A 21288-nucleotide genomic window follows, 5' to 3' on the forward strand; every position below is an offset into this window, starting at 1 on the left:
GCCTTCGGCCTGGTGGAGTCAATTACCGTAGTAACACACACACAATCTTAGACACCAAACTTGCAGACATACTGGTAGAGCCAGTCGGTAGTGCACAGTGCTACTGCATGGTCTATATGAAGACAGAGAGAAATCTATCGACTCTAAATCTAATATTTTCTCTGAAAGTCTTTGTAGATCTTAGATGTTCTGCTCATGTCCTTGAACCTCGCCTGAGTGTATAATATAAGAGTATTTTTTATAATAATCTACCTGAACACAAGCTCAATATAAAGTTGAACCATTTGTTTGTATCTCATGTTTGTGCTGTACACAAGGAAATGAAGTGGAACCTGGAACCTCAGCAGAGTGACTGCAGCAGATTCCTGCCAAGCCCTTTGTTATCAGCCCTGCATCAAACAGCACCAACACACCCACATACCACACACACACACACACACACACACACACACACACACACACACACACACACACACACACACACACACACACACACACACACACACACACACACACACACACACACACACAACCGGGATGAACCTCCCATGTCATGTGTTTTCAGAGAAAATGCAACCAAACTAAACTCGTCTGTCAGGCAGTCAGTCAGTCATACTAAAATGGTGCAGCAGGGAGTTGAACTGAATCATGAACAGTTCTGCTGTTCTATCTGTCTGGATCTACTGAATGATCCAGTGACTGTTCCCTGTGGACACAGCTACTGCAGGACGTGTATTTAGGGATACTGGAACCAGGACGATCAGAGACGGAGATACAGCTGTCCACAATGCAGACACACCTTCAACCCAAGACCTGTTCTGAAGAAAAGCACCATGTTGGCTGAGGTGGTGGAGAGCCTGAAGAAGACAGGTGAGACCTTTAAGTTCTCTTGTAAAAACAGCTCCCTGTCTGTCAGATATGCATTTACTGAACCGATAAAGACATGAAACGTCGACAAGAATGTACGTACAAAAACAGTGGTGGAAAGTAACTAAGTACATTAACTTAAGTAAATCTACAGCTTGTCTCGAGCGCTGCATGGGTCATATGACCAGTGCTGTTTTCTGATCCCTCATTGGCTGCTCTCTCTCTCTCTCTCTCTCTCTCTCTCTCTCTCTCTCTCATGCTCAACTCCAATAGCATTGGCCAATGAGGACTGTATGATAAAGTGTCAAGTCCATATATGGAGTCCCAAAGCCAGCCATGTCAACTATATGGAGTAGAAAACAGGAGATATGACGTGATTTATCATTGTGGTCCAGAAGGTCTGGACTTTACATAAACACACCACGTGTACGCCTGTCACCATTACTAATTTAACTAAACAATAAACACACCTTGTACGGCTGTCACCATTAAGTTGACGGTTAATTGTCACACAAATAATTGCAGTAATAAAGGATTTAATTATTGTCGTTTTTTTTCATTGAACTTACATTGCAGTTTGTATTTCTGTTTGCCTTTTAGACTTCGTAATCACAAATTGCACAGAGCAGATATGACAAATAACTTAAATATACAAATAAATCACTGATACATTTAATAACTTTTAATATTCTTTCTTTTCCAAAAAAAATACAAAATAGGGTGTTGTAAGCTTGTAGATCTGATATTTATTTCTGCTATTTAAAACATAATGTATGACATTTTGACGATTATGCAAAGATAATTGTGATTATATCTGAAATGATTGCGATTAGGAGATGATGGAATAGTTGTGACAGGCCACGCACACGCAACTACGACAGTCTCAGGAATACAACGTTAATGTATGTTTTGTAATAATAATCCAAATCTACAAAGTAACTGCATCCTGCATCCTCACTGAGGATTTGGTCAATGATTGACCATTTTTTATAGTATAGTGTTTATTACTTTTGACACAGTTGCTCTGTGCTTTATGATGACTACACAGTAATAATTTAGTTGTTTGTATTAATTTGAGGGTACAGGCACATAGACAAATTAAATATATATTTTTTCTTATCATAATACATGCTGTATCAATCTATCAACAGGAGTCCAAGCTGCTCCTCCTGATCACTGCTACGCTGGACCTGGAGATGTGGCCTGTGATGTCTGCACTGGGAGGAGACTGAAAGCGTTGAAGACTTGTCTTCAGTGTCTGGTCTCTTACTGTGACACTCACCTTCAGCCTCACTATCAGTCTCCTGCCTTTAAGAGACACCAGCTGGTCCAAGCCTCCGGAGAGCTTCAGGAGAACATCTGCTCTCGTCACAACGAGGCGAGGAAGCTTTTCTGTCGCACCGATCAGCAGTGCATCTGTTATCTGTGCTCCGTGGACGAACACAAAGGTCACGATACGACCTCGGCCGCAGCAGAACGGGCCGAGAGACAGAAAGAGGTCGATACGAGTCAGCAGAACATCCAGCAGAGAATCCAGGAGAGAGAGAAAGACGTGAAGGGGCTTCACCAGGAGGTAGAGTCCATCAAGCACTGTGCCGACAGAGCAGTGAAGGACAGCGACGCCATCTTTACTGAGCTCATCTCTTCCATGCAGAGAAGACGATCTGAGGTGAGGCAGCTGATCCGAGACCAGCAGGAACGTCAAGTGAGTCGTGCTGAAGAACTGAGGAGGCGTGCGGAGCAGGAGGTCACTGAACTGAGGAGGAGACATGCTGAGCTGGAGCAGCTCTCACTCACAGAGGATCACATCCGTTTTCTACAGCATTACACCTCCTCCCTCTCAACCACCATTGAATCTATACACACCCAGTCAGCAGCCATGTCCGTCCTCTGAGACACTTTGAAGATGTGACTGTGGCCGTGTCCAAGATGAGGGACAGACTGGAGGACATTCTCACAGAGGAAGGGACAAACGTCTCAGAGACAGTGAACAGAGTGGATGTTTCAATCCGCCCGTCGTCCTCCCGCGGCGTCCTCCCGCGCCGCGCCGTCCTCCCACCCCCGCGCCGTCCTCCCCGAGTTTGCCACCTTATATTCTTCCTACAAGATCAAAATATAGTTGACGAACATTTTTCGTCATAGTGTCACGGTTCGCTCCTCTGCCCTTGGACTTTGTCTGTGTTTTGGGACTTATTACTAGGGAGTCAACATGTACATGTATTTTCTATCATCTGTGCGTGAGTGATGAATTACATGTATGGTCTGACAACAATGAATATACAGACTAAGCTATACCTATACACTCAATGAATATTAATGAATGGATAGAAACCTTAATTGATTACTTTTATTTTTCCATTTTATATGTGCACTTAAATATGGTGATAATTGTGATTAAATTGAAATGTACCAGTAAATAATTGCGTGCGCAATTGGTACGCATGGCCATATGTCAGGTCTGGCGTACGTTTGTGTGTGTGTGTGTGTGTGTGTGTGTGTGTGTGTGTGTGTGTGTGTGTGTGTGTGTGTGTGTGTGTGTGTGTGTGTGCATGCGTGCGTGCATGCGTGCATCTTCCCAGATGAGCATGTGGTGTGGTTGAGCATTATATACTCTACACTTACAAACTTGCTAATGCTCGTCTCATTCACACCAGGCCCATTAGACTGTGTGTGTGTGTGTGTGTGTGTGTGTGTGTGTGTGTGTGTGTGTGTGTGTGTGTGTGTGTGCGCGTGTGCGCATGCCTGCCGCACCTGGTTCTCTCTGCCAGTGCCTATAGCCTAATGGGAGTAAAGTTCAGCTGTAAAACCACTGGCCTGTGCTATATATTCCTGTGTAACGCATCATCCAACAGCTGTCACAGACACACACACACACACACACACACACACACACACACACACACACACACACACACACACACACACACACACACACACATCAGGCGCACACAAAAGCACTCAAACACACATACATGTACATGCAGCAAGCAAGCGGCACCGTGGCTAATGTTTAAATGGCTTACAGAGAATCACTTGGGGAGAGATGGAGATGAAGGGAAAAGAGCGGGTCATCTGGAGAGATAGACCTTTACATACATCCGTCTGCGTAATTTTTCTGTTGCCAATTAAGCCATTTTATTTAAAGAGAGAGAGAGAGAGAAAGAGAGAGAGAGAGAGAGAGAAACCCTGAATTGCATTGTTACTTTATAGAGCCCTTACATTTATGTCATTGCCATTTACTATGAAATCAATCAGTCAGTCAGTCAGTCAGTCAGTCAGTCAGTCACACCCCCATATATGGTCATGCCTTGTGACATCACGTTATGTCATCAATATTAAGCCCATATATGCAGATCCCTCATGTCAAAAGTTATTAGTGCAGCCACGACCGGCAGTGTTTTCAACAGGCCTGAAAATGCCCGGCATGGGCCCTCATCAAACCCTGTACACTCAAGACACGCTCCATGATATGGCCAGTACAGAATTCATTCCATACTGTATGTTGATCTGACCCCCCCATGCCAAAGCGCAAGCGCTCGCCCAGCAGTCTGCTGGGCGAGTACTTTCCATTAGGAATAGTAGTTCCCATTAGGACAGATTGAAAATAACTCCATAAATGTAACCACTTGAACGCGTTGTGAGCTTGTAGATGTACCTGTACTATCGTTTGAACTGTACTCATTGTACAGACTGTGAATACAATTCAATTAAATCAATCAATCAATCGTCTATTTTTGGTAAGGATATGTGGTGGTCCTCTTATTAAGCATAGAGGGTGGTTAAACTTAAGTGATTCATTTAAAAAATGATCAAAGTATTCTGTGGCACCCCTGGACTTGGCATCACAGCACCCGACTCTGAGAACCACTGATCTAGAGAGAGAGGCACACCCAGAGATATAGACAGGGGGGCATAGCTGGAGAACGGAGGGTGAGTAGCTAGAGGCATAAATGTTAAATGGTGCATTTAGAGCGCCTTTATCCAAGGCACTTTACATATACAGTAGACTGTGCATTTCATTCACCCATTCACAAACGCATTCATACACCGATGGCAGGGGAAACCATACAAGGCACCAACCCATTGAGTCACTGCCCATCACATGAGTGAGCTGGGGAGAGAGAGAGAGAGAGAGAGAGAGAGAGAGAGAGAGAGACGCATAATGATTCAGAGGCACACTAAATGCAGCATTATGTTTATGCCTCTCTGAAACCAAACAAGCTGCTCAGTCAGTATAGGACTGTGGTTCTGCTGGACAACTGCTCTGTGTGTGTACTGTATGTGTGCGTGCGTGCGTGCGTGCGTGCGTGCGTGCGTGCGTGCGTGCGTCCGTGCGTGCGTGCGTGTGATTTTATTTTAAATGCAATCAGCTGCACTTGCATATATATCACTAGACTTTGTGACAGGTTTATGGACTTGGAAAAGGCAGTTAGGCTCGTCATTAGTTACTGTAATGTGGTTTAATGAAATGCTGCAATGATTCTGACATTCTGTTCTCGGTTCAGTATGTCTGTCCTGGGAGGATAAGGATAAACTCTGTGTGCAAAAAAAAACTAAAACCGGAAAAAGACAGAAAAACGCAGCAGTCTGCAAGGGAAAACATTTCTGTTCTACTATATCCTCTTTATCACCTTCTCACGCACATGCACACGCCCACGCACACATGCACATGCACATGCACATGCACATGCACATGCACATGCACATGCACATGCACATGCACATGCACATGCACATGCACATGCACATGCACGTAAACACACACATGCACGTAAACAAAACACACATACGCATGCGCACGCACACGCACATGGCACACACGCACGCAAACAGACACACACACACACACACACACACACACACACACACACAGTAGTGCAGGGTGAGGACTCAGGTCTCAGGAGTACAGTCTGCACAGCAGGGGGTGGAGCATCTTTAACATCACTTAGTCTGTCTGTCTGTCTGTCTGTCTGTCTGTCTGTCTGTCTGTCTGTCTCTGAGCAGCATGCTGTGTACAGTATATATGTGTACAGAGTACAGTATATTTGCATAGTTCTGCATAGACACAGTATGTGTCTGTTCCTATTCTGTTTCTGTCTCACTCCTCCTTCTATAATATCCTTTTGTTCCTTTAATGTAAAAAAATTATATAGATATATTTATATATACAGTATATATACGTATATATATATATTTTTTTTTTTTCTTTTTTCCTTTTTTTGCTTTTGCCTTTTTTATTTTTTTTTATAGGGGGATAGGTAGTAGGCTGACAGGAAATGAGGAGAGAGATGGGAGGAGGGTGACACACAGGAAAGGCAGTCGGGATCGGGAGTCGAACCCGCGGCACACTGCAGCCAGGCTGGAATACCAGCCAAGGACAGCTACAGTATACGCCAGCCGCCTGAGCCTGCATGTTCCTTTAATGTTTTGCATCCACTGTTTTCCCAAACTGTTACTCCAAACATACGTACGGGGACATAGGGACACATTCATACTCCAAACATATATACAGGGACATAGGGACACACTCATACTCCAAACCGACATAGGTATACATAGGGACACACTCATACTCCAAACATACGTACAGGGACATAGGGACACACTCACATACGTACAGGGACATAGGGACACACTCACATACGTACAGGGACATAGGGACACACTCACATACGTACAGGGACATAGGGACACACTCACATACGTACAGGGACATAGGGACACACTCACATACGTACAGGGACATAGGGACACACTCACATACGTACAGGGACATAGGGACACACTCACATACGTACAGGGACATAGGGACACACTCATATACTCCAAACAGACATAGATATACATAGGGACACACTCATACTCCAAACATACGTACAGGGACATAGGGACACACTCATACTCCAAACATACGTACAGGGACATAGGGACACACTCATATACTCCAAACAGACATAGATATACATAGGGACACACTCACATACGTACAGGGACATAGGGACACACTCATATACTCCAAACAGACATAGATATACATAGGGACACACTCATACTCCAAACATACATATAGGTACACGGCCAGTCATTTGAGCACCCCTCACAAAGTAGCTGCAGTGATGTCCACACGGAGGTGGGAGAGACTGAGTACCTGACCCGCCTTGCCCGTGCGATATGGATGGACTATACCCCTGCAGATCTAGATTCTGAGCTGGCCTGGAAGACATATGGATGCATTTATTTTATCATATCATCCCGTTAGAAATGTCAGAATGCAAGCGTCATTAAATACCCCCCATTCATGCGCTGCTGTCGGAGATCGTTGCAAAGGACCATGCATGCAACAAACGGTGATGTCCTGGAACTTCCATTAGGTCAATAAGACCCACGAGCAGTCCTTACTGTAAGCATCTTCCACTGCGAGGGCATGATGATCATGCAGTTCAAAGACAAATTGTGAAAGACGTGAGAGAGTGCACTTTCTCCCAAATATGTATACTGTATAGGTAAGACATGCATATACAGTATATTGGCTTACCGGTATTAATACATTCCCTGTGGTTCACGCTATTCCCGACTTTTTTCCCATTGTCTCTCCCTGCGGAACACGCTATTCCCGACTTTTGTTTTATATGATTTATTTGCAGTTTTTTTATAACTTTTAAGACATGGTTTCCGTCTGACAACCGGTGACGTCACACGATTGGATCACGTGACCGTAAGTGCACTGCATGCTAAATAAGTCATCGTTAATCCATTGTGTGGAGAAAAACAATATTCGTGTGTATGACCTACATGAAACATATACCTATACCTATAGGTCATATATTTAATATATAGCAATTAAAGGTCCTCCCCAAATAATTAGCATCTCCAAAGCTCAGGCTCACCAGCCACCTATGGTGTGTATGTGCGTGCGTGCGTGCATGTGTTGAGCTGCGTAGAGGCCAGTAGATAATCATATTAATTAAGGGAGGATATGAAGCAAAGCCTCATCTCATCTCATCTCATCCCCCCACAGATCAGTGATTACATACAATACAGTGAATAATATAGCTTAGTATTATACTCCTCAATGCAGTGAGGAAAGCACAGACGAGCACGCCTGTGCTCAGGAACTTGATTATGATCTCCTCCATTGACACACCCTTGACAGTTGACACTGTCTTTATTATTCATTACAGGTGTTCACTTCTAATTTCCTGCACAGACATGAATTTTGGGGGTTTGTTTTAAGATGTCAGGTGTGAACATGTTTCCTACTTCATTGTGTTGCTGGTGATTAAAAAATGGCCAGAGAGGATGCAGCCCTGACAGCTATTGGCAGGGGGTGTTGCACAGATTCTTTGCTGTGACCGAGAAGGCACGGGTCGCCTTTTAGTTTCAGTTGTGTGTGTCAAACATTTAGGAGCATCTGGTCAGCTGATCTGAGGTGGAGTCCGGAGCCCGGACAGGTCGGATATATAGGATGGTGCCAGGTCGTGTAAGGCTTTAAAAACCAACAGTATAGAAATTTAAAATTGATTCTGAATTTGACTGGCAGCCAATGAAGGGAGGCGAGGACAGAATGCAAGGACGGTGCAGGTTATTTCAACTCTCATTACCATTATTCATGTTGTTGATGTTTGCTTGTTGAAGATGTCGACCTGGCTTGGTTCCACATGCCTCCACATATTTTACCATGTGAACTTTGTTTCTGCCACTTGGCACTTTGCATAAATTACATTAAAAACAACACGGCTATTCAAAGGGGCATAGAATCTGTCTACAAACCATTACAAAAGAGAGATTTGTGCTCAATTTGGCCTTTAAAGCTGTGTCTCTAATTATACCAGCCTATGCTATAAAGGAACACAATACTGTACTTGTAAATCACAGTTAAATGTATAGTACTGAAGAACTATAGCCTTTGTATACTTGTGAAGTAATTGTTACTTAGAGTATAGTCTTCAAAAACAACTTTCAAAGTACTTTCACTTTCACTTACTTCTGGAGGGAGGAATAATTTATTGTCTCCACCAGGCCGAAGGCATGGGGGGAGAGTATGTTTTGCACTCCGTCCGTCCGTCCGTCCGTCCGTCCGTCCGTGTGTGTGTCCGTCCGTCTGTCCGTGTGTCCGTGAGCAGCTAATCTCGGCCACCGTTAACCCGGTCGATGCCAAATTTTGCACAAACACTCCCTGGATGCCAACGATGAACCTCTGCCCCAAACTTTCCAGAACGGCCTGTTATAGCGCCACCAGGAGGCCGCTTTGTGCAAAACACATTATTGCACAGTACACCTACAGATTTCGTCCAAACATCACGCAAATTGGTACACAGTCTCTCTAGAGCCATTCAACGAAACCAGTCTTTCAGATTTCTCAGACTCCATCCTGATTGGTTAAGATTGGCTTCCAAAGTTCACAGGAGTGCTCAGTTTCAAACAAAATGCTGCAAATCATGAACACATCGCGTGATTTCCGTGAAATTGTGCACCCACATTCCCACTAGGCCGAGGACGAAATGCCACATGAACAATTTCAACTCAGCCTCAAGGTGGCGCTATAACTGGCCGAAAACTGTTTTTACCTCTAACTGCACGGATCTGTGGATAACTTTGTATGACAACTCCCTAGAGGCCAAGGAAAAACATTTGCCTGGAATTCTTCACATCTGCTCATCCTGGTGGAGACCTGTGCCCAGAAGGGCACTTTTTCTAGTTTGATATGATTTATTTTTGCACAAATTATGAAAACAATACAAAATTAAAGCTGCAAGCAGCGATGAACGGGCCCTCGTGCGTCTGTGCACGTTCCGGGAAAATATTGACCAATCTATTGATGGGAGCAGAGCTAAGTAACTCTGCTGAAGGACAAGGATTTTCAACTGAGTCCAGTGAGGTGACTCATGCCTGTACGACTGTTGGCAAATGATAGAAACTATAACATATCGATCAATCAGAAGAGGGGTGGGGCCAAGTTACCAATGAATGTCAAGGAACTCTGAATAAAGGGATTAATTTGGGGGAATGAACAAAGAATAATAATAATCATTGCGATTTCAATAGGGCTTCGCACTACTGTGCAGTGCTACGCCGTAGACGTCCGGTTACCTAGAGGCTGCTATATCCAGCCTGTTGCGGCTTTAGACTACCAATCCCGACCTTAGCTGCGTGTCACTCCACGGGTGCGTTCGGAAATGCGCACCGGGAATGTGGCAAGTTTGTTGAGTGTGGTGGGCGGTAACGTCACAGAGTGAGTGCGTTCAGTGTGCCTTATTTACGAACGACCACAACTGTGACGCATTCACACCGGACAACCCCAGCTTCAGGGTAGGGTCGCTCAGTGCGGGCACTCGGCACACCCGGTGCGCAGCGCACTGGATTTTCGAACGACAACGCACCGAGCGCACTGAATAAACGAACGACAAGAGAGCACACCAGTGCGTTCAGAACGCACCCTCTATCTCTCTCTCCGCATTTCCTGTCAGTCTACTGTCCTATCAATAAAGGCATGAAAGCACTAAAACAAATCATAAAATATACACAAAATATATAAAGGAAAAAGTGAGGAGGCAAGAAGCCCAAAGGGCACCTATATGTACCTATGATTTGCAACAATTTGCCAACAAAGTTGGCCCACATGGATGATTATATAGAATTATAATTGGCATGATTGCAGTAGAGATGTCCCGATACTGTATCGGATCGGCCTTTATTTGGTCATTATCGGGTTATATCGGTATCGGCGAATATGCCAGTCTAACCACCGATCCGACACAGGGTAAGGGGTTGACACTCTGCAAGTGCACATTTAAATGAGGAGTCTGTTAATATAAACACAACACGAGATATATAAATAGATAGCTATTAACATTATTCTCGGTCGTTGGACTTCAAAATAGGATATATTTTTCTTTATTTTTATAAATATTATGCTCTGGTATCGGTATGGGCTAACACATAAATTGTGGTATCAGGATCGGATCGGAAACGAGGGACATCCCTAGATTGCAGTATAAAGTACATTTATCTTAAGCTGCATTGTGGGGCATCAATCACAAACTTTTGTAGGGGGCTCTGTTGAGCCATTAGGCCATGCCCATTTTTGAGATGATTAAAACGCATACTTTTTCACCACTTGTGATGTGTGTGCAAAGTTTTGATCAGGCACTAATTAATTAAATTAACAGTACTTGAGTAGCATATTCTAGTACCTGGCATCGTCTCCAAAATGTTTTGACAAATATGCAGAAGACATATCTCACCCTGCTTATTAAAGCCTATCATCAATAGAACTCTTATGAAAAGTTCACATTCTGCCCCGTTAACATCAGGGTGAGATTGAACAGTATGGAAACGACTTCACAGCGTTGCGTGTGGCTTATCTCTATGAATATATGAGTGCATGGTTTACAATGAGTTGTTTTGGGGGGCTAAAGCAATAATGCAAAGTGAACCGACGTGGAGCTGAATATAAATGAAGACAGATGGATTGTTAATTGGGGGTGTTGTGTTGTTTTTCTATTTTGCCCTGTAGTCTCCTGAATATTTATCTTAGTCTTTTCTCTGAATGTTTCTTTGTTTTATTTGAACAGAAAATAACCCATCGGCATGCATTTATGATATGATAATGTTATGATAAATAGTATCACTATTTGTTTGATGGACAACAACGACAATTATTTGCATATGTAGCCTATTGTATTGTTTTGACAAGAGATTTTTCTTCTTGGCGATATGAAACATTTATGACACCGGGTCCTTGGATGGCAGCCTAATTTGAAAAGATTTCTCAGACACCTACGTACCAGCCTATAGCACAAATCCTTCACTTTGACAAAGGCTGTCTAAAATAATGACTTCGCGATTCTGGTTAATAGCCTACAGCCGGCATTATTGAATCAAAACAAGCAGCTATTAAACATGTCACCCCCCTCCCCCACCAGTGATGTAATCCCATTTTTGTGGACAGAGTGTAGGCTACTTGTGGTATATGGGGAATATTGTACACACACACACACACACACACACACACACACACACACACACACACACACACACACAGTATATATATATATATATATATATATATATATACTGTATATACGCACGCACACACACACACACACACACACACACACACACACACACACACACACACACACACACACACACACACACACACACACACACACACACACACACACACACACACACACACACAGTATGTTGCCTATACTCTCCTCCGAATTACATTTAAGAACTAATGCAATGCACAGCCTACATCGACTCCTTGTTCTCCATACTGTACATCAGGGTCACATGTGTGTCTTGGTGGTGACGTACTGTGTGGAATACACATATAATATACAGTACATGCACTTGGAGTGGCTGCAGCTGATCAAATTTGTTCTGCGTTAGTCAATTTTGTGCTGTGCTTCCAAGCGTGGCTGCAGGAGGAGTGGGCTTTGTCCCTTCTGGGACTCCCTGCAGTAATGCACGCATGCACGCACGCACGCACGCACGCACGCACGCACGCACGCACGCACGCACACAATACTTGATTGAACACCCCTGTGATCTGTAATGAAAGTGTATTGACTCCTGTCCAGCTGTTTTTATCAAATTCTCTCTCTCTCTCTCTCTCTCTCTCTCTCTCTCTCTCTCTCTCTCTCTCAGGCAGAAGGACATTGATTCACATGTTTACAGACATGTCTATAGGCTACTGTTCCATGGACAAACATAATGGGTTGTGTACCCACACACATGCTTGAACATAACAGCACATGAATACAACGGCCTGTATAGGCAGGCAGACAAGCAATCATTGCCTACTTGTAATTGTCTCCACCAGGCCGAAGGCATGTGGGGAGAGTATGTTTTGCACTCCGTCCGTCCGTTTGTGTGTCCGTCCGTCCGTCCGTCCGTCCGTGTGTCCGTGAACAGCTAATCTCGGCCACCGTTAACCCGGTCGATGCCATATTTTGCACACACACTCCCTGGATGCCAACGATGAACCTCTGCCCCAAACTTTCCAGAACGGCCTGTTATAGCGCCACCAGGAGGCCGCTTTGTGCAAAACAAGTTTTTGCACAGTACACCTACAGATTTTGTCCAAACATCACGCAAATTGGTACACAGTCTCTCTAGAGCCATTCAACGAAACTGGTCTTTCAGATTTATCAGACTCCATCCTGATTGGTTAAGATTGGCTTCCAAAGTTCACAGGAGTGCTCAGTTTCAAACAAAATGCTGCAAATCATGAACACATCGCGTGATTTCCGTGAAATTGTGCACCCACATTCCCACTAGGCCGAGGACGAAATGCCACATGAACAATTTCAACTCAGCCTCAAGGTGGCGCTATAACTGGCCGAAAAGTGTTTTTACCTCTAACTGCACGGATCTGTGGATAACCTGGTGGAGACCTGTGCCCGGAAGGGCACTTTTTCTAGTTATCCTGTGGGATAGAGGTATCAGAAGGCATATACTGTACGTGCAGGCACACGCACGTACATGCGTGTGCGTGTGCATATGTTTGTGCATGGTTTTGGTCTGTTATTGAATGTCTCAGATGAATGGCTTTAATCACTCTAAGTGAGAGGAAGGGTATAAGGAATGCAATGAGATATGATAGGCGTGCGTGTGCGTGCATGTGTAAGTGCAGATGTGATTAGGGACTGGTGTGTGAGGGTTCAATGAGCAGCTGATTAGAACCTCTGTATGTGTGTGTGTGTGTGTGTGTGTGTGTGTGTGTGTGTGTGTGTGTGTGTGTGTGCATGCGTGCGTGCGTGCGTGCGTGCGTGCGCATGTTTCGGGGAGAAGAATTGCACTTGTACACAGACACAACGTATAGCACACATGCTGGACATACACCTGCAGTAGTCCTACACATGTAGGCTACTGTATGGTTTACAGTCATGAAATGAATCTGTTTGACATGCCGTTCCTGTAGCACTCATTCATCATCTACTATAATCCTCTCTCCATGCTGCTTGTCGTCGCCTCACATTAGCTCCAACATGTCGTCACTATACACCTCACAACACGTGTGTATACAGTGTGTGGGTGTGTGTGCGCGTGCGCGCGCGCGCGTGCGTGCGTGCGAGTGAGTGAGTGAGTGAGTGAGTGAGAGAGAAAGAGAGAGAGAGAGAGAGAGAGAGAGAGAGAGAGAGAGAGAGAGAGAGAGAGAGAGAGACACTTGTCCATTGCAACATCAACTACTCATCTGGGACTCGGACAACAAGAGGACAAGTCTGCCGTGACTTTAATCTGACGTGCACATACATAGACACAGAGGACTGGTGATTCACCTCTCCCCAACCTGGTTTTCTTTGAACACCTGCTGGAAAGAAAGACAGATGATTCACACACAAAAGGGTGTGTTTTCAAATGATTTTAATTTGTCCAGTTAGACCAAATTGCCAAATTGCAAATTGCATCCGGAAGGGCAAGTGGATAATGGAAACTATGCTATGTTTCTTTTTTTGTTGTTGTTTTTAGTTTATATTTTTTATACCCACAGAGACGAATCACCAGGGGTTGTTGTTGTTGTGTTGGGTGTCATATACTTTTGAGATTACCATGCACAAGGATAGAGGTGTTAAACTGTATGAGACTATGAACTGTTGTTTTGGTTTCGAGACAGGAACATGACCTAATGATTAGCTAGTGTGTGTGTGTGTGTGTGTGTGTGTGTGTGTGTGTGTGTGGGTGTGTGTGTGTGTGTGTGTGTGTGTGTGTGTGTGTGTGTGTGTGTGTGTGTGTGTGTGTTGCGTTATTAGATGGTCATCTCTATAGGTTGTTAACACAATGGCAGCCAAATCTATACAATGGTACCACAGCCCAATTCAATAGCCTTTACAATTTCATAGCAAACCTTTACAATTGATCACTATAGGCCCTTCTTGGACTGTTTCTGTGGGCCAGCTAATATCAAGCCTCTCAGAGCTCACATGCAGAAACTCAGTCAATGAAGGTTTGTCCTGCACAAACAGTATATAACATTATACAACATTATATGGATATTTCATCGTAATGTGGCTCCGTAATATACGACACGTACATTGAACCAACAGTGATCAATGTAACTCGGGAGTACATTCAGGGTACATTCACAATGACAGAGAGAGAGGGGGGTGGGGGGGGGACAAACAGCTTTTCTCCATTAATCACTAGGCTGTAGAGTAGATTTCATTCGCTTTGTTTTGTATCATTTTCCTTGACACTCGATCGGTGTCTACTCCATCTCCTCCTCAGCTCCTCCAGTTAGACTGCTATGTCTTATTAGTTGTATTGTCCGCACTCCGCAGCCATGAAAAGTGCTTAGTGGCTTCTCTCCCGAATGCTCCGCTCCTCTTTGAACTTAACACTAAAATTCGGTGAGCCATGCTTTGTTGCGTGTAGTTTGTTGTCGTGTTTGGCGCGACCGACATAAAGTCAGGCACTGGCAGGCAGCAACGACCACTTAAAAAAGAACGAAAAAAAGATTTATAGCTTGCTGTGATTTCTTTGCTAATTGATAACATATCGCGCTACCTATCCCCTCCGAAAGGGGCGCAACTTCACACAGGGTCAAATGTATTTACTCGAATCTCCGGCCATTCGCAATCTAAAATAACATAACTCCTTGTCTTTATAGTATTTTTATTATGATTTCATAAACATACATTTAACACAATGAGCTTAGCTCTTTTATATTGGGTTAGTTGTTAGCCCTTGTTCAGGCCTTTGATTAGACTTTTGATTAGTTAGTAGGCTTAGATTAGGTAAAAAACCTGAATGATGAGACAGAATACATAATACATTTGTCAGTTTACAGGTTTACAGCACAACACATAGATGGCATTATTCATAGTTATTGCATGAATTCATATTTACCATTGGTCAATGTGAGGCTGCGTTTGGTCGCTGTGCAGTGTAATACACAGCCGGTTCATCGTGCACGATGTACACGAGGTTGGACCCCTCTTTGCTTAGGATCTGAATTAAGAGGACCCATGCTAGGTTATTTAACCTCTGTTCTGCCTTGGAGCATCAGCCTTTCCTGTGATTGGCTGTTTGTGCCATGCCCTCAGTCATTGGTCAGCTTAAAGCTTTCCCCATGTGCTGATTGTGTGCCCACCATGCTCTATAGGGACAGTGGACTGGAGATGTGTCCACGGCACCCCCGCTGTGGCAGTTGGCTTGTGAGAGAAAGCTGTGGCTTCGCCCTATTTTATGGCTGGTGTCCTATTTCACACCTCTTTGTCTCAGTAAAGTCAGGGCCTGCTCTGGGTCACAGGCCTATAGTGACAATTTTGTACTGAGACATTATTTAATCCCAATAATAACGCTGAGCGTCATACTCAGCGCCACAACAGGATTGAACAAGAAATAACTAGAAAAGCTAAAATAAAGGAAGAACAGACAGAACACGAACAGAATAATCAAGTCAGCAGGATTTTGTCCTAACATTTTCAGATGACTAATTCATGAATAAAGAAACAAGAGTGAGATGGATACCGGCACATCTTAGATTTGAAAGTTATTCATTAATTCATGAAAGCAAAAGACGGTGCAAACGACCGAGGATTGAGGGTGAGAGAAGAGAACTTTAGGATGGATGGTGGTGAGAGGGAGAGATATATTGGCCTCAGCTGCTGTGCTTAAATATATTCATGTATTTATGATGCTGAGGGATTATTGCCATTCATATGAACGAGGTATGCTCATATAAAAGTTTACAATAAACCAACAAAGGTAAACAGCAAGGGCTCGATCTCCTCAAAAGTACATACACTGAATAAAAAAGAAAAAGTATAACATTTCCTTATGTACTAGTATCGTTTCGGGGGAGACAGTCTGACAGACGTTCTCATTCGAGGTTCACGGAGTTGTAACCTACAGTATTAGTTTCCGGGCTAATACAGTACTACAACAAAAAACATTGTTTTCTTTATTTTATTTGTCTTAGTTTACTGTACATTGACAGCTCTGTACACAATCTGGACAGTTTTTATGCAAATACTTTTTATGTTGAGTGTCAGGATTTACGAAATAAATAGAAGGTGCTAAACATTTGGGGACATTGTTGTAGGAACTTACTTACTGACACTATTGGTTATCATTCTGATTGTTCTATAGTTCCTGTGGTTATGAGATATTATTTCACTGTATTGGCGATTGCACTCAGTTTTGGGAATAACGTTTCAGGAAATGCATCCAAGCAGTTGAGAAAAAAAAACTGAAATAGAAACCCTGCCGAGTCTGACAGGGGAGAATAATGCACTGTGGCTCTCAGCGTGAAAGTTTCTAGCACTGGAAGATCAGTTGATGATGTTTACTGATGTGAACGGAGGTACCAGACAGCCACTGTTCAATCAACAATCAACAATGTGAAAGTCATAATTTGGCTGATAATCACAATCAAAGTACGGAAGCTCGTTGTTTCTTCTCCCATCTTCAGGCGCATCATTGTCGTCTGTATAGGCACTCGTTCTGAATGCATGAGTGAGTCAATTAAAATAAATTAGTACCCACAGGGCAACCGTTTCGGTATTCATTTGAAATTGGTGCACGGCTAATCCACTGTTCTGTCATCCAATTACAGCTCCTGTCTGGGTTCGATTTTAAGCCTTTCATTTGCTAGCTCTGGCGTAGTAGACAAGCAATTTCATTTTGCTTCTTTCTATGAGGTAGAATATTTATTTTGATTGTGGACAGACAATCAGTTTTGAGATTATTTGTGGAGATAGAAAATTATATTAGGAAAGAGCTGGTGTCCCTGGGTATTAACGGGGGACTGCCCAAACACTGTGGCACTCCATCTTTAAGTTGTGTGGTGTTGTGCTTTCGTTATCCCTGATTCCTTTTGTCCTGATTAATTTAAATATGGTTACTTAATTCCCATGTCCATACCCTGGACAACTTCGGGGACATCACAGGCATAGAGATTAGATTCGGATTGATTGGTGGGATGTATCGCGGCAGTGAGGTTGGATTGGATACACACAACCCAAGCACTTTGTCCTGGTCAGAGGGAGAACAATTGCTTACAACTCCATTTCATATCCATTACGTGGAAGACAGTAATATAAATGGGCACGCATAAACCGTGCTGGCTTATAGGTTACTGAGACATTCATAGGCCTGATGAGTACTGAACTGTTCATTGAGTCCATTGAGTTGTGTGGTTCTCATATAAGAGGCCATGTGTCAAGTCAACAAACTGCTGTGACAGTGAGGTTTACAGTATACACACTGCTTGGACACTCATCGCCACAGCAACACTCAACGGAGGCCATATTTTTTTTCATCAATACTTGAGGTCTGGACTCTTAACCCATTCTGACCTGAGATCAGATTCATACGAGGTTTCCACTGGACACACACTGGTCTGATTAATAGAGTCAAAGTTCATATCTCAATAATGACATTAGAGGGTGGACAAGTTATTTTATTCATTCGTGATGGGAAATGTTCTTAATTTCCTTTCTGTGTCATGGCTACGTGGCATCACACTGATTAATTGGAACTGACTGCAGATAATTATTAATTAGCCTTTATATAAGATCACAACTGGCCCTGGCTGGCCTGGCGTCCCAGCCATTAGAGCATAACAGTGGGCGTGGTTTTCTGGACCACTGAAAAATCGGCCATTAATTTTTCCCTTAGAGATTTACTAAAAATGTTGTAAGCCTAGAATCCAGCCATCCAGGAACATCGTGACCATAAAACCTTTGATTCTGTGAAAAATAAATAAATATCAGTTTTCATTTTCTTTCTTCACAGAATCAAAGGTGTCATGGTCATGATTCACCAGCATCCTGGATGGCTGGATTCTAGGCTTAAAATATATTTTAAATATTATAAATTATAAATAATATTATAAATATTTTTGTAAATCTCTATGGGAAAAATGAATGACGATTTTTCAGTGCGTCCGGAAAACCACGCCCACTGCTATGCTCTATAGTGTGTACGCATGGGCAGATGCAAAAGATAATACTAATAATCTTTATTGTCCCGAAGGATATTTGTCTTCACAGTCTGTTCAACACCCACATCAAAAACAACACATAGCACATATAACACCAAGACAATACAAAAACATGAGGTCCCCACTGTATACAGAACCATGCATCATACGCTGTATACAGAACCATCAGGGCAGTTTGTTTAACGCTGCGATGGCTGAGGGGACAAAACTCCTACTAAAATGGACCTTTTTCCATGGCAAGGTTCTGTATCTTTGTCCAGATGGCATGACGTTAAAAAAGCGATACAGAAGCGATACAAAACTACACAGTGTATTTGTAGCTTTGTATCTTTGTACATAGCTGCATGAAGTCGAAGCCAGTTCATCTCATGTGTAGCTTTGGAGACAATGCAATATAATCAATAAAAGTCGTTTAGCTAATTATTTAAGAAATTAATTATATCGTCGCTGTCGGGAGGATACAACCACTGCATTTGTTAGGTTTTGGATCCCCCCCCCCCCGACCCCCACCGGGTGGCGATCTTTTTTCCGACACCCTTTTGGCCGACGGGACAATGGTCCGACAGTTTCGGACTATTGTCTGAAATATCGTCTTTTTACTCCAACAGTCCGACACGACATTAGACAGACAGAAGTTGCGGCAATAGTCCGACAAACCGTAGGTTAGACAGGTACCCCTTAGGTTAGACGATCCTTAGGTTAGACGGGACAATAGTCCGACACCCCTTAGGTTAGACGGGACAATAGTTAGACGGGACAATAGTCCGACACGGGAGGGGAGGGGAGGAGTGGGGTGCTTGTGTGTGTGCGTGCGTGTGTGCGTGCGTGCGTGCGTGCGTGCGTGCGTATACAGTTTCTGTGTGTGTGTGTGTGTGTGTGTGTGTGTGTGTGTGTGTGTGTGTGTGTGTGTGTGTGTGTGTGCGTGCGTGCGTGCGTGCGTGCGTGCGTAATAGTAATAGTAATAATAATAATAATAATAGTAATAATAATAATAATAATACAAAGTAGTAGTAATAATAATAATAATAATAATAATAATAATAATAATATTAATATTAATATTAATATTAATATTAATATTAATATTAATATTAATATTAATAATAATATTAATAATAATAACAATAATAATAATAATTATAAATACAATGAAGTATAAATATTAATATTAATAATAATAATAATAATAATAATAATAATAATAATAATAATAATAATAATATTAAATACAATGACGTATACATAATAATAATAATAATAATAATACAAAGTAGTAGTAATAATATTAACAATAATAATAATAATAATAATAATACAAAGTAGTAGTAATAATATTAACAATAATAATAATAATACAAAGTAGTAGTAATAATATTATTAATAATAATAATAATAATACAAAGTAGTAGTAATAATATTAATAATTAATAATGAATGGCCATCGCTTTTTTGGCCATCGCTTTTTTCGCCATCGCTTTTTTTGCCATCGCTTTTTTCGCCATCGCTTTTTTCCGCTTTTTTCCATCGCTTTTTTGGCCATCGCTTTTTTGGCCATCGCTTTTTTGGCCATCGCTTTTTTCGCCATCGCTTTTTTCGCCATCGCTTTTTTTGCCATCGTTTTTTTCGCCATCGCTTTTTTCGCCATCGCTTTTTTGCCATCGCTTTTTTCGCCATCGCTTTTTTCGCCATCGCTTTTTTCGCCATCGCTTTTTTCGCCATCGCTTTTTTCGCCATCGCTTTTTTTGCCATCGTTTTTTTCGCCATCGCTTTTTTCGCCATCGCTTTTTTTGCCATCGCTTTTTTGGCCATCGCTTTTTTCCCCATCGCTTTTTTCCATCGCTTTTTTCCATCGCTTTTTTCGCCATCGCTTTTTTGGCCATCGCTTTTTTGGCCATCGCTTTTTTTGGCCATCGCTTTTTTCGCCATCGCTTTTTTCCATCGCTTTTTTCCATCGCTTTTTTCGCCATCGCTTTTTTGGCCATCGCTTTTTTGGCCATCGCTTTTTTGGCCATCGCTTTTTTTCGCCATCGCTTTTTTCGCCATCGCTTTTTTCGCCATCGCTTTTTTCGCCATCGCTTTTTTTGCCATCGCTTTTTTCCATCGCTTTTTTGGCCATCGCTTTTTTTGGCCATCGCTTTTTTCGCCATCGCTTTTTTCGCCATCGCTTTTTTTGCCATCGCTTTTTTTGCCATCGTTTTTTTCGCCATCGCTTTTTTCCATCGCTTTTTTTCATCGCTTTTTTTGCCATCGCTTTTTTCCATCGCTTTTTTGGCCATCGCTTTTTTTGGCCATCGCTTTTTTGGCCATCGCTTTTTTGGCCATCGCTTTTTTCGCCATCGCTTTTTTTGCCATCGTTTTTTTCGCCATCGCTTTTTTTTCGCCATCGCTTTTCTCCATCGCTTTTTTTGGCCATCGCTTTTTTCGCCATCGCTTTTTTCGCCATCGCTTTTTTCGCCATCGCT

General features: G+C 42.8%; 1 pseudogene across 1 annotated transcript in view; it reads left to right on the forward strand.

The window, feature by feature from the left end:
- Positions 1-620: 620 nt before the first annotated feature.
- Positions 621-21288, forward strand: part of LOC310858327 (E3 ubiquitin-protein ligase TRIM47-like) — a 39977-nt pseudogene continuing 19309 nt past the window's right edge. The window contains exons 1-2 of the transcript in view: positions 621-870; positions 2019-2946. The product of the transcript in view is annotated as an E3 ubiquitin-protein ligase TRIM47-like (transcript). The remainder of the gene's footprint in view (positions 871-2018; positions 2947-21288) is intronic.

Source organism: Protomyctophum parallelum, assembly GCF_964188405.1.
Source record: "Protomyctophum parallelum genome assembly, chromosome: 5".
In the NCBI taxonomy this organism is placed as follows: domain Eukaryota; kingdom Metazoa; phylum Chordata; class Actinopteri; order Myctophiformes; family Myctophidae; genus Protomyctophum; species Protomyctophum parallelum.